We start from the raw sequence: 15,252 nt of genomic DNA, 5'->3' as shown, positions 1-15,252 counted from the left end.
CTATTCTATTTTAAAAAATCAACTTGTGTACTTGAAACACATTTTGATCCCAATAAGAAAGCGTTAGGGAAATTTTGGTACAAGACACTTTCAGAGTAGCTTCAAGATACTTCCTCCATGTAAATACAAACCCTTCCCCTTCTATCTATCCCTTCACTATCCTTTTACAATCCAAATACCAAACAAACATATCCACCACTCAAATCAAATTAACTTCATATTTCCCTACATTAATTCACCACTACTCCTTTCTGGGTTCCGGAGTAGCGTGCTACTCACTGAAAAGCACTTCAACACCTCTTCAGGCATAGCAATCATTACATAAATGCAAACCTTTTTCGTCTTCTGTCCCTACACTATCCTTCTCTATCCAAATATCAAACTAAAATATCCACCACTCAAATTAATTTCATATCTCACTATACTAATTCACAGCTAATCCATTTTGGGTTCCGAGTAGCGTGCTACTGGTCAAAAAGCGCTTCAAGGCCGCGTCAGAGATAGTAAGCGCTATATAAATGCAATTACAATGCAATACAATAAATCATGTGTTAATCAATGAATAGTTTTTGTTACATAAGACAGCGAGGGTTACAAGGTCCTTCATAGCTCAATGTGCTATATTAGAAGGATTGCAATTTATTAACTGCAAGTAACAAAAGGATCTCTTTGTTTAAAGCAGTAACCCATCTACATAAATTCATCTGAACATATAACAACCAAATGCACATTGCCGTTTTAAATAAATGTGAATAAATACTACCTACAGCATCTTTTTTTGGTCGCAACAAAATAAAATTTAGATTAATACAGATAAAATGACCAAAAAAATAAAATATGGATAAATAAAGACAGAAACGCGAAAAAAATAAAAACCATAAGACCCAGAGCCCTACTTATAATCTGTAAGAACATCATGGGGGATCATGAGTGATATTGGTAGGTGTGGGGTGAACAACCTGTCTACATAAATAGGGTGGAAGCTGCAGTCATAACACGTCTCTTTTTAATCTTTAAGTGGAGTGAGGTGGCATTTGCTCTATCCATTTATGACATTGGCGAAGTGAAATCCACCATCCTATAAAATACATTTGGTGGTCTTTCCAATTTGATGTGATAATTTGTAAGCCAATCAAATCAATACATTTCCCAACCATAATTTGAGATTGCCATAAGGGGGATGAACCTCCTAAGGAAAGGTGTTGAGTACTGTCTGACATGTCAGTGGACAACATTTTGTTTATTTTATCCCAGATGAGTAGCCAAAATGTTTTAACAAAGGAACATTCCAAAAACATATGTAGGAGATCACTTTTATCATGAGTACAGGACCAGGACCACTTAGTCCTTATTATGAGTTTGGAAGGTCTCCTGTCGGCCCGCCACAGCTTCACCTACAGGTGGACTGCCATTCCCGTAGTGTGTCCTGCCCACTGGATTACGAGTGTATTCCATGACAGGCGGGCAGTGCTGCTGTGGTCTCACAGTGGTGGAATGTTCCGCTCACTGGGGTGCAATTACAGGGAGGCACAACATGTGCCCCCTCACATGCACCCCCAGGCCCAGATCCAGCAGTTTCCTCTTTGCCACCCTTTTCATGGCAAGCTCACAGCCATGAAAAGGGCGGTGAAAATGCAACTCGTAACATGCTCAGCGGTGCCGGCAGCGGCACCACCAGCATATTCAGGCCGGTTGCAGACTGCTGGCATAGTGGGATCCTTGATCCTGGTGGCCTTGTGGTGGTCCAACCACTGCACTTAGAATACTGCAGGAGAACCCGAATGTGGACGTAGTCGGACTGTCACCATGAGTATGGTGGTCCTGGGAACCGCAATCCTCGTAATAAGGCCCTTAGTATCTTTCAAAATGTTGAATCTGTAGAGAGACTTAGAAGGTGAAGTATAAACTATTATAAGAACAAAATAATGTTTGCATTGCATTTGGAGAGCGGGATGTAGTATGAATCTTGGCCCATATTGTTTTCCATGTGTGGAGGTAGAGTTTGTGATGAAGGTCCATTTCCCATTGTAATTCAATAGTGGACTTTAGTGTTTGAATAAAGGACATGTTCAAAGTTTTTTATATGCAGGATGCCTTTACTTGTGAGGAAAAATCTAGAAAGGAAGAGGAGGTTTGTGTGTTCAATTTTGGAAGAGAGGATTGAGAGAGAAGTTGAAGAATATTAATCTTAAGGTGTTGATATTGGGCAGCATAATAAGGAGATCTGCCAATTTTTTGTTGAATGTCGTTGAATTCTAAAAGAATCCCATTGCAGAGTACATGACCTATAGTTACAACCCCTTTATTTATCCATTCATTCCATGAGCGAACTATGTTATTCAATTTTAAGTGCTTATTCTATCATACAGGGGTTTGTGTGAAGCTTTCTTAGGGAGAATTAGAGTTGGTGATTAGAGGTGTGGCAATGGAAATAGAATGAGTACGTTTTGGTGAAAGTAAGACCATAGGTGGTTGAGAAATGTGGATCTCTTCTTAAAGTGAAAAAGGTGTGATTTGTGCACATTCCAATTGACTCCAAACTGTTGAAGATTCATGGGAGGTGGCTGACAGAGAGGTCCATATTTGTTTGAGGGTAAACGCAGAATGTAATTGCCTGAGATTTGGAAAATTGATCTCATTCATTTTGTTTGGATTGTTGCAGTTTTACTAACAAAATTCATGGTTTACGTTTATTTCATTAAAAAAAATTATCAATAACCTATTGATAGTTAAAGAATATGAGTAGAAGTGTGACTGGAAGCATGGACTGATAGAAAGTAATTACTGGTAACATCATCATTTTAATTGTCGCTAGTCTTCCCCATCAGGACAAATATAGGGGGGACCAGCTATCTGACATTTTTTTAATTTTAGATCTAACCTCATTGAGATAAATGTTAATAGTTTGTTTGATGGTATTTGAATATAAAACACCTAAACATTTACTATGTTTAGAATTCCATGTGAAGCCGGTATCTTTAAACATGCCAGGAAGACAATATGTTTTAATGCCATAACCTCCGATTTCCCTACATTAAGTTTATATCCAGATACTGTAGATTATTCATGTAGTAAACAAATAAATTCAGAAAGCGTGGTTTTTGGATCGGATATGTACAGCAGAATATCATCTGAGTATCTGCCATAAATTTCACCTCAATGTGTTTGTATTTAAAACTGGAAAAAGCTGGAGATCCACAGATTTCTTTCTAAGAAGGGTTCCAAGGATAAAATAAATAAAAAGGGGGATAATGAGCAACCCTGTCTGATCCCTCTATGCAGAGGAAAATACTGTAACTGTTTGCCATAAACAAAAATAGACATACAGGGTTTAGAGTATAATAAAGAAATATATCTAAGAATGTGGGGACTGAAATCATGCCATTTCAAAGCACCAAACATGAAGTCCCAATCAACACAATTGAATACTTTTTTGGTATCTAAGGTTATGACAGCCTGAGTGGTATTGGATTTGGAGCCATATGGAAAATATTGAGGAAAGTTCTAGAATTGTGAGAGATGTAGTGTCCCCTCACAAAACCGGATTGCTGTTTACCAATAAAGGACCCATTTCTGATGTGGTTAGGAATGGCTCCTACCCTCGGTCGGAGCCATCCTAACCGTATCGGACTTGCCCGCTTTAATTCTTTTCCAACCAAGCCATTCTGAAGGGCTTGGTCAGAAAGAAATCCGACTCGGTTTTCCGGATGGCTTCCGATGGGCTCGGAGAGCCCGTCCGCCTTATAGAAACCCTTCAGTACTCCCTGGCTGGCTCTTTCCGGTCGAGGGAGTATGATGGCAGTTTCCCACTGCCTTTCTATGCCGGCCTTTCCGAAACAGAAAGGCATTAGTAAACTGTCAATGGGGGCCCCCAGCAGGGCCCCCAAGGGTGCAAGCCCACCAAATGGCAGCCTAGTTGGGCACGGATGGAGCCCCTCTGTTTATCCCTGCACCCAGTTGCAGGCACCTTGGGGTGCTTGCGACAGGATGTAGGGATGAACTGCACCTCTGCACTTAATGATGCGAGCATGCATTCCATTCGGAATGCATGCTTCCATTGTTAAGTATAGAACTGCGACCAAACAGGGTTCAGTCGCATCCTACTTGCAGATCTGGAACCGACAAACAAGAGGTCATTTGGTTCCAGTTCCTGGCCGATGTCGGATGGACTCTGGTCCCCCCGACATCGGAATCGGCCCCTAAATTGGGAATTACTTGGTTTAGGTATAGGGTGATTACTTTGACAAAGATCTTGCAATCAGCGTTGATGAGGGAAATGGGTCTATAATTTCCACAGTTATATAAATCCTTGCCTTTTTTAGGACGCAAGCATAACATTGCCTGAGAGAAAGCACTTGTGTTGTTCTTCAGTTAGAAAATGAGTAATTAAAAGTAATAATTTTGGAATTAGAAGATGTGGAAATTGGGAATAGAACCAAGAAACCATCGGGACCAGGATCTTTATCGTTTAGAAGTTTGGTTATGGCTGTTTTAATCTCCTGCTCAGATATTACAGTATCTAAGCAAGAAAGATTTACCATATGATCAACTGGTTTTGGTATTGATTGAAAAAACAATCGAATTCTTCAACAGCGGGTGAAGACTCTGGGGTTATAGTTTAGAATAATATTCTGTGAAAAATTCCAATATTTCGGAATCACTATTGTATCTAACCCTATGCTACTTGTAATGACAGATACCTCGGATGTTTGCTTCTTAGTTTTTAGATTATTGGCAATTTAGCATTAACTTTAAATAAGGTACCATAGGCGTTATCCAGGGATTTCTTATTTTATTGTATTTTAGCTTGTATCAGTCTAGTGAAGATATCTCTTTTATTGGAGGAGAAATATTCATGTTTCAGGGATTTAATCCGTTTTAATAGATGTGAGAATTCTTTAAGGTTTTTTTTTTATTGCAATGCAATCAATAGTGAGACCCCTCCTGGTGTTTTTTTTAAAAGCAGCTCAATGAAATTCATCCGGGTATCTGAGCAAAATTGACTGTAAAAAAAATATTAAAGAGAACTGTGAATTGCTCAACAAATAGTTTGTCTTGTAGTAGGGCATTATTGAATCTCCACCTACTAGAGTCAGATGTATCAGTAGACTGTCCAAGTCAACTATAACTGGAGCGTGGTCAGAAATGAGGATAGAATCTATCCCAGCATTTGACATGAACTGGAGCACAATCAGTGAGAGAAATACATAATCGATCCTGGAATGTGAGTAGTGAACAAAAGAAATCCTCTAGAGGGTACTGCCTTACAGAAAGATGTGTGCCTTTTGGTGGGGATATGTCTGGTCTGAGAATGACTATCTAGATACGAGTCCAATAATTGTCTACAATCAACTCCCACTCTAAAGTTTTTAATGGACATGATGATAATAGGGACAAAAAGTGATCCCAGAATTACAGATCTACCCCTTTAGGGCTATAAATTTTAGTAAGGGAAAACTGTGTGTTGTTAATGTTAATATTCAGTAAGACCCATCTTCCTCATCATCTTTGACTTAATTCAACAGTTGAATATGTAAAGATTTATGAACCATAATTACTACACCATTTTTGTTATTAACAGCAGGAGAACTAAATAAATACGCAACCGATTGTTTAAGTAAAAAAGCAATGTCCTGATCCTTGAGGTTTGTTTCCTGTAAGAAATTATTTTGGCAGTTCAGTTTTGAAAGGTGTGTTTGCACCCTTTGTTTTTAACTGTATTGCGAAGGCCTTTAACGTTCCAGGAAACAATGCATGAATTATTTATTAAAAATTCGTATGAAGACAATTAGACAACAAGACTTAAGTGAACCTATATTATAAACTACTTTCAACATAATAATTTGATGGGATGAGAACTAGTGGAAGCAATATAAAACATGACTTCATGGTAAGAAAGAAGTTGCATTAAATCATAGAAAAAAGAATAAGATGGAAAGAGGAAAGTAAAGGAGTGAGAAGAGAGTAGGGAGATAAGAGAGATCCCCAGTATAAATGTATATAAAAAGATGACTAAAAGCCAAGTGATTTAGTCAAAAGTGTCAGGGAAAGGGAAGGTATTATTGATGGAAAGGAGGGGAACGAGAAAATGGAGGGCAGACCAGAAGTAGATCCACAGAGGAATAAAACAGGATAAGAACATTTCAGGGAGGAAGAATGAGTAAGACTGAAAAATAGCGATACTGAACCGACATGTAACAAATTGGACTTACAAGACAGAGAAATGAACAGTGTACTGCGAACAGAAACGTGAACGCTAGAACAAGGAAACATTGGAGGACACAACAGCATGATCCATTAGGCGCGGGGTAACTGGAGACCTGCAATAAATTAAGTAAAGGTTAGGAATTCTTAGAAACCTTATCAAGTTTTACTGAATGCCATACATTTTCCCTTGTGAGCATGAATAAACTTCCTTTGATTCATCTGGTCATCAAATGTCATTTGTCCATGTATGTGACTTTGAAAAAGCAAGGATGGATAAGGCCATATTGAGCATTAATAGATCTCAGAGTTGGTTGCAAGTCCAAAAATTATTTCCATCGATTTCCCACTGCTTTTTATCTTGTGTCCTGACCAAAACATTTGTTTATGTTATTAAGCCGCTTTTATTATTTGCATGAGGTCAGAGTACTGTTAAAAAAAGGCCAATAACCCCTCTGTAAATTTGAGTTGGAATTTGGTGTGCCCTCTGGATGTTAAGCTGAGCAGATGATTGTAAGCCTACAGTCTTTGGAATATGAGACCGTAGAAATGTAATCATGTCGGACCCCTCCAAACCCTCCGCAATGCCATATATGTGCAGGTTGTTGTGTCAATCGTGATTTTTGAAATCTTCTGTCTGCTTTTTCAGTTGAATAACATCCCTCATCTGGAAGTCCACTTTGACTGCAACGTCCTGAGCGTCACTGACTTGCTGTTCAACAATTTCTCATCAAATCACTTCTGAGCTGCACTCGTTTTGACCATAAAGGGTATCATATGTTTAAGTTCATCCATAGTATTTTCCAATTTTAAGTTTAGTGGTGATTTAGTAGGGGCGGCAGGACTTTCCTGACCCTCTTGTTTGCACTGTCACTTTATTTCCTTGTGACTGTTAATGTTAGGAGTAGAGGAGACAAACGCTTTGGATGAATGCACAGCTTCCATTGTCATAGATAAATATGTTGACTGACAATAAAACAGGGCCTCACCTGAGAGGACGACTTGACCATCTAATTGTATAACTACCACATGGTGTGATAGATTTCTGTATCCAGAAGGTGCTCAAAACCAAGGATAAATTAGGGGATGTACCTGAGCACAAAGCAGTCCAAAAAACAACAGGGTTAAGAATATTATCCCATGTTGAAAGTGCATATGAGAAGGGCTTATAAGATGGTTGAAGTGTAAAAGTAAGATGGCTCACTTATCTGAGGCAAACTAAGGAGAGGCCAATTGCATGTGCAGAAATGAAGTCCAGTGGTAGGAAAATCACAGTTTCTATGTGGGTATATGCCTGAATTAAAGAAATGTCAATGTTTAAATGTCCATTCCTGATGTTCCTAATGTCTTAGTGCTTTTTATATTTGGTACTCAAATCTTGTTGCTCATTATGCAACAAGTAAACTGCTTTGAGGTATCTCTGAGGTGAAGAAATGGGCCAGGAACTTCACAAAATGGCGGCCGCAATTAAATATGTGACTGGAGCGGTGGGTAAAAAAAAGAAAACTCAGCTTTAAGATCGTGTCAGAGTCTAAAAACTTACTCCACCACTCCCGGACACTTCCAATGCCCTTTGGAATGTTTGAAGGAAATCTCAGATCCGGATAGCTGTTCCTCCTTATGGAAATTTCTCAGCACTTCAGAAGGAGCACTACCGGGCAGTCATCTTGTCTCGCTGCCGATATCTTCCGGTTTATTGAAACCTTTTTTGTTTACATAACTCCTACTCATAGGGATTGTCATTGCACTATTCCTTCTGAACCTGGTGCTATTGCTTCTTTTGGGTGAATTAATTCTGTATTGGAGAAAAAGGACAACATTTTAAAAGCTTATCTACAGAATTTACAATTGCTCAACTGTTTCATCTTCAGCACCTGCTGAGGCACCTTAGTTATTTTCTTTTTTTTACCTAAACAAGTATCAATACTTAAGAGCATGCTTTTATTATAGTGTTTTATATAAGATCACAATCTAGGATATATATTTATTACCCTTAGCAAAGACATTTTGGAATCTGTTCAACGAGCTCGGTTCCATACCAAAATATATTTAGGAGCAGTGTATCATTTGCGAAGCATCACTGTAAGTGATAAGTGGAAGTTGATCTTTTGCACCATCTATCGGGCATTATGAAGATAGTGTAATGCCGTTTGGGTTATTCAATGCTTCTGTCATATTTCAATGCTTCATAGATTCCTTATACTGTTATGTCCAATAGTAGTTATTGTGTCTATTGGGGTGACATTTTAGTATATTTAAAGACCCTTTTGGAACATCATGAGAATGTGGGTATAGCAATGCCTAGGCTCCAGAAACATCATGTATTTTACAAACCACAGATGCTGAACATCTTGAAGGTTGATTCATTTTGATTAAGGGCCAGATTATGAGTTTGGTTGAAAGACACAGCTGTCACTTTTTTGATGGTCTTCCCGCCTGCTGCCTTGGCCGTCCGACCACCGGATTATCGTCCTGGCAGGAACTTGGATGCAAGACCGCAGTGAAGACTCCAATTACTGTGTCAATGGCGGGAAAGCCCGAGGCAGGACTTGGAGGCAGTCCCGCCAAGGTTCTCACCATCTAGAGTATGATTTGCCCTTCCTTCAAGCTTTTCCTGGAGGGACACCGCCATGCGCAAATCAGTGAAAAGGCACACAAAGAGGTGAAACTCACAATTTTTCAGGGTCCCACTTTGGAATCTGTGTCGGATGCCATTGTGTAGGTCCCTCCTGCCACCAGATCATGACGTTGTGCAACCCCATTGTTACTGGCTGCAGAGGTAGGCTTCACCATCACTTCTCCTATATAGTGCATTGTAACAGTTCATTATATTTAACATACAACAAAACGTACAGTACACATGACCTACATATACATTACGACAAACACAACATATCTATGTGCCTTAGATATACACATGTGGAATGTCACTCCATCAGGACACTGCCACCAAGAGACAGCCAGCCCATAAGGAATATCAGAATACGGCAGGCAGAAGACAGCTGAGCCGGCAGTCTTCTTGGGACTGTTGCCGCAGCCTGTACAGAAGTGAGTCTGCCAAACTCGTAATCAGGCCCTAAATGATTTGCCTGTCTTTAGATCCAAAAAGGGTATCTGCAATTTTAGACTGGGCATTCCTGACCAGTGTTAAGGAGACTCCAAGTTTCCTGGCATAACATCAAACTATCAAAGACTTTCCTTAAATTACTGGCCACAATGTTGTTAAAGTGGAGAAACTGAAGAAAGATATCCTTTTGAGTTGATCTGACTGAAAGAACTTTTAGTACATAAAAACAAATACGAAAAAGCTATTTTTATTCCCACAAGCGAATTGTAAGTCGAAATAATGACGTTGTGTCATGAATCTGCCACAGCTAGCCACAAGGGAGTTAACTGCTTAGCTACTGAGGCTTTTCCAACCACAGTGCTGAGCCCTTTTTTGAAGTTGGGGGCAATTTGTGCTTAAGCTTTAATAGCGTCTTTCCACAGATGCTACTCAGGTCAAATTTGTGTCACTTTTTCCCCACCTCTTGGGGCTTCTAAAGTTGCCAGGGTTTGAGGATTCTCCTGGAGAGAACCGAGAAAGTAGCCAAATATAGCAAATTTGGGGGTTTCTTCTTTAAACTTTGGAAAACGTGCTGTGCAAGATAGCATGTTTGTTCTAACAATGCCATCAAAGGTTTGCTATGGTAAAATCACCATTGTCCCAGATTTCAGGAACACAAAGCTGTAAAACAACAACTTTTTTACCACAATATTTCATTTTACCTAGTGCTAGGCCATTTTTCCTCATTTAATGGTTTCAACCTACTTGCAGTTTGTGGTAGACACAGCAGTAAAAACCCTGGGTGACCTAGCATGTCATATATTTGTGGAAACTAGACCGTATTCCAAATTAAGGAAGGAAACTTTTGTGTAGCTTGCTCAATGTTTCCCCCCAAAAAATTAATCATTAAATCAAAAATAATTAAAAAAACTATTGGAAAAATAGAAATGGCTGACAATGTTCCCATCTGTAATTTTTAGCCAAAAGAAGTGATTTGCAAAAGCAATATACTGTAACCTCTGCCAGACCTATCTGGTCACAAGGATAAATGGTGTTTGTTGGTTGTCCCCAAAAAAATAAACAATACCCAGAGCCAATAACTTACCTGCAGCTTATAATTATTTTTCAATGTGTACCTGCAATGCAGCAATTCATGTGGTAAAATCTAATGCAAGAAGATTTATTCTGAAGAAAACCTAGGTATTTTTAAAATGGGCAAAATATATTGAGTTTGGGAATAGGGGTTATTTGTGCAATTCTGAATGTGGGGTCAGTATCATGTGATTCAGAGGGCATTTTGTAAAATGTGCTCTTTCTAGCACACTGATTTTTATTTGGAAGTCAATCGTGGCTAGAAATCCACTTGATAATAAAAAATGTTTCACTATTCTGTGATCTCACACTTCTTCTGATAACAACTGTACTCGACTTGTGTGTCTGGGCTTAGCACCAATGAAATAAAAGGCCCCAAATGGCAACCTGGATACATCACAATTTTGTCATGAAAAATTACTCTTTTTTTGTGAAGTAGGATGTTGCAAAATGTTCACTCATGGAAATCTACCAAAAACAGATATTTCTGAAAACTACACAGCTGTCAGAGTCCAAGGTGGTGCATCATGCATGGACATGCCTATGCTGTTGTGCACATAATGCTGTGAAAACCTCAAGCTTTGGCAAATTTTATGAACTTTCCACACATTTCAGTGAGTGAAAGTTCCAGAACTTTGTATAAATCTATAATCTTCCTACGAAGCAACATTCCTAGAATTCTCCCAATAAAACAACACCCCACTTGTGTAGCTGGCCCTACTCCCTAAGGCATGAAATGCCCCAACATCTGATGTGGAGATCAAAACTAAGATTTCTTACCTGCAATGCCTTACAAATTTCCTACTATCCATCATTCCCACACTTCTCCAAATAAAATAGTACGCCACTTTTGTCGCTTGGCCTAGCACCTTGATAGAAAAGACCCCAAAACACAACATGAAGAAATCACATTTTTGTCTTGAAAAAATAAACCTTTTGGCAATGTTGTTGGCTACAGATTTTGGTCCCAGACTCATCAGCTAGCCAGAGAAACCTAACAAACAAACATTTCTGAAAACTAGACACCTAGGACAATCATGGGTAGTATGACTTTTGTGGAACCTATTAAGCTTACTTAGCAAACATGCTCTCAGTCTTTAGCTAAAATGACATGTTTTCCTCACATTTCTGTGGTGGAAACTTGTGAAATCTCTGGGTGTAAGAAAGTGGTTTAATACTTTTAGGTAAGCAGGCGTCTACCTCAAAGAACAATTGAACTAATTTTTCAATAAAACTTCAAAGTCAATAGATTAGCCTGAGCGCTACACCCTGCTACCTATGGCACAGAGCAGACAGGCTTTACTTAGGGCAATGTTGAAAGTATTTAATCAGTACCAAACACTAATAAAGTCAAAACAGTAAACAATAAAAATCTCCTAACTGAATTACAAAAAATAGAGTAAACTTTATTAAACCAAATCACACCAAAAACAAAAAACACTCAACTGGGGAACCAGAGATGTGAATTTTTTAGGTTTCAAGTGAAAGTAGAGCAAAAACTTTGATGATAATAATAGTCTATAGAAAAGGTAGGCCTGGACCTAGGTGTGATTTTAGGCAGACACGATGGAGCATGGGTCAAATACCCCAAAATGGTTTATCCCAGTCAAAGATTTTACCTTCTGACTTTGTCTTTTGTATTAAGCTCAAATTCATCCATGGGGAAAGCCTGTAGCCTTTTCTTGCACTGAAATCCTACACCCACTGATGGCACACTGATGAGTGCTGGTAGTCCAAACATTTTCCAAGTCCCAACTTTTCACTTTTTGGAACAACTTCTATGGGTCATTTGTAAGGCTGTGAAGGGCTTTGGGGCAACACTCAGGTGACAAAGCTCACTCCAGTAGAGAGCCCCAGCAATGAGTAGTCTAGGTGCAGTTGGTACCGTTCACTTCATAAAAAAGGCCACTTGCAACTTGTGCCCCTGTAGCTTCGGAGGAGTTCAGCCAACTGACCCTTGGAGTTCACTGCTTTGTCGTGGGTACAAGAGAGAGAGGGTCGAGTTCTTCAGGGCCTCTCTCTGTCACAAACAACCGGTCCAGTGCTATTCTGAACTTCTGCAGGTCCAAAGACTGTTCTGGAGAGAGTTCCTTGGGAAGCAAAATGGGTTGGTTGGCACTAGCTAGTGGCTGGAGGGGACTTGTGGACACTCCCTAACCAGTGGAGAAAATGTTCCAAGGGTCCACCCCTCCCCACGTTTGCAGCACTTCCTGTTTGCCTTACTGCAAACAATCCCAGAGTGCACCTCACTCCTAAAATCCAAAATGGGGCAACTGGCCGGGGTCGTTTTCCTGCCACTGGGGTTGGTGCTAGACCAGCTAGTGTGGACCTTGGGGACAAAGGTTTTCCCCTATTAAGATCTCTACTACCCTAAACTATACATATGTAGGCTTCACCTCTGTTCCATTCGAGTTCCTGAGCTGATAAGGATCAAATGTCCCACAACCAGTCTATTCTATCACTAGGCCTAAGCCTCATAAATTAAAGCACTGACTGGGCAGTTCCTAGCAGGCTAATACAAGTTAGCCTCCAGTAGCTTCAGGTAGAGTAAAAGTAGCACTCTAAAAATTATTTTTCCTAAATATTTATTAAAAATCCAACTTCACATTTGAATCAGGATTAGAGATGGAGCAGAATATAGCTTTAAAAAGAAACCCGAAAACCAAAACTTATAAGCCCAGGGGGAGACCTCGCATGAGAAATAATAGAGTAGGGAGTACGATACAAAGAGAAGTAGCTAAGAAAATGAACTGGGATAAGCCAGTTACACCTCAGAGTCTCCAAGATGGTACTAATGGCGCGGGTCTGCAGGAGGTGAACGAAAGGGAGCAGACTCAGGACCAACACCGACACCAAAGTTTTTCAGAGTCGAATACAGATAAATTTAATCTCCTACTTTCTACATTGAAACAAATACAAGGGGAAGCTCGGTTGGAGAGTCAAAGAGCCAAGCGTGCTAATAAGAAAATACAGAGGTCTCTCCACAAAGTAAATGAAATGTACACTGAAGTCACTGGTAGATTGACGGAGGTTGAACAGAGGACTGGCAAAATGGAAGATGAGATGGTAAAGCTGCAGGAATCTAGACAGGGGCAGGAGAAAACAGAGTCTGATATACTTTGGAAACTGGAAGATTTTGAAAACCGGCAGAGGAGAAATAATATAAGATTGCTGGGAGTGGAGGAAGGGAAAGAAGGGGGAGACATAAGAGCCTTTGTGGTGGATTTGCTGAAAGGTGCCTTTCCAGAGATGGAGAACTGGGATTGGGATAAGGAAGTGCAACGGGCGCATCGATTTCCCCTCACGCAGAAAAAGGGCAATATGGGTTCAAGAGCAAGAGCTATTCTCGTGTATGTGGGAAATTACTTATTAAGAGAGGAAGTAATTATGAAGGCCAAACCAATGAAGAAAAGAACATATAAAGATATAACTTTTTTGCTCGCCCAGACTTTTGCCACACAACAGTGGAGAGAAGATGGCGCATGAGGCAACTTATAACACCATTTCAAAGTGTAGGGTGTGAAGTGTATTTGCTGTTTCCTTCTCGCCTTAAAGTAGGACTTAATGGTCAGTTCAGAGTATTTTTTTCTGAAATAGTTGCGCAGGAGTATTTGACCTATCTTCGAGAAGAGAGAACACATAGGGAACGGAATACACAATCCGATCGGATTGAAGGCATAAGACAAGTAGCTTGCATAACAAAGAAATAAAAAAGATGGGGACGAGTTCTTTACACCTTGTAAAAAGGTTTTAAGAGATGGATCATGGGGGAGTAGCTGAGGGAAAATCCCCTGAGGGGGGGCTCGGCTGTCACACATAGGTCAGGATTGACCTATTTGCCAGTAAGGGAGGGGGGGAGGGGGAAGAGGGAACTGGGGGGGACTTAGGGGGGGTTCAGGACACGGCAGGACACATAAGAGAGAGATGTATTTTAGAAAGGGCAACAGCAGAAACGGGAGAATGGACAGGGAGGCGAAAATCTGAAGGAAGAAAGATAAGAAATAATGTTCCTAGAGAGTTGATAAGATGTTGTGCAACAAGATGGCTAGGGTGCATACGAGACTGGAGATGGGAAAAGTTATATGATAACTTAAGCTATGGGAGTTAGATGTGTAACATGGAATGTATGTGGTTTAAATGATGCTCAAAAAAGATCAAAAATATCAGTAGCCTTAAAACAAATGAATGTGGATTTTGTATGTATCCAAGAAACACATGTTATGGCTACACAAGCATATTTCCTTAGTCATTTAGGATTCCATTTATTAGTCGATTCAAGCCAAGCGGTTAAAAAAAGAGGGGTAGCTATTTTAGCTAGAAATAAAAATACCTTGACTAGGAAGAAAGCACAGGATAAATGGGGTAGATGGGCCATGGTTGAGTGTTATATAGATGGGGAGTGGACAACGCTTGTAACTGTTTATGGTTCAACGGAGGATGACCCCGAAATCTTTCAATTCTTAGATGTGGAGTTGGCTACCTGGGCACTGAAAATTATTTTGGCAGGTGATCTTAATATAAATGGAGCAGATGGATTAGGATTGGGCTCTTTTGGAAAATATAAAGGTCGGAAAAGGAGAGTTAATCAGGCACTACATAGGTTAGTCTTAAACAATGCTCTCTCAGATGTATGGGGGAAAAAGAGATTGGATAACAAAGGTTTTACATATTACTCAGCCCCACATCGAACGTGTGCAAGATTGGATTATTTTTTTGTTTCAAGTACCACCATATCGAATACAAATATTGAAAGGCTGCCATGGATCCTTAGCGATCATAATCCTTTAGTACTTACAACAGTAACAAAATCAAATGCTAGACAATATACAAATTGGACTTTTGAAAGAGGGTTGTTAAAATAGGATAAATATATAGAACATATGAATAAATGGATTAGCGATTTTTTTTCT

At 39.7% G+C, this 15,252-nt stretch overlaps 1 long non-coding RNA gene across 1 annotated transcript in view; it reads left to right on the top strand.

Moving 5' to 3' along the window:
- Nucleotides 1–15,252, top strand: part of LOC147732658 (uncharacterized) — a 322,497-nt gene that overhangs the window by 224,054 nt on the left and 83,191 nt on the right. The window contains exon 3 of the long non-coding RNA XR_015308482.1: nt 6,854–6,974. This is a non-coding gene — a long non-coding RNA (uncharacterized LOC147732658). The remainder of the gene's footprint in view (nt 1–6,853; nt 6,975–15,252) is intronic.

The sequence above is a fragment of the Lissotriton vulgaris genome, chromosome 2_1 (assembly GCF_964263255.1).
Source record: "Lissotriton vulgaris chromosome 2_1, aLisVul1.2, whole genome shotgun sequence".
In the NCBI taxonomy this organism is placed as follows: domain Eukaryota; kingdom Metazoa; phylum Chordata; class Amphibia; order Caudata; family Salamandridae; genus Lissotriton; species Lissotriton vulgaris.
Note: the sequence above shows the minus strand (reverse complement) of the source record. Positions and strands in the feature narration are given on the sequence as shown.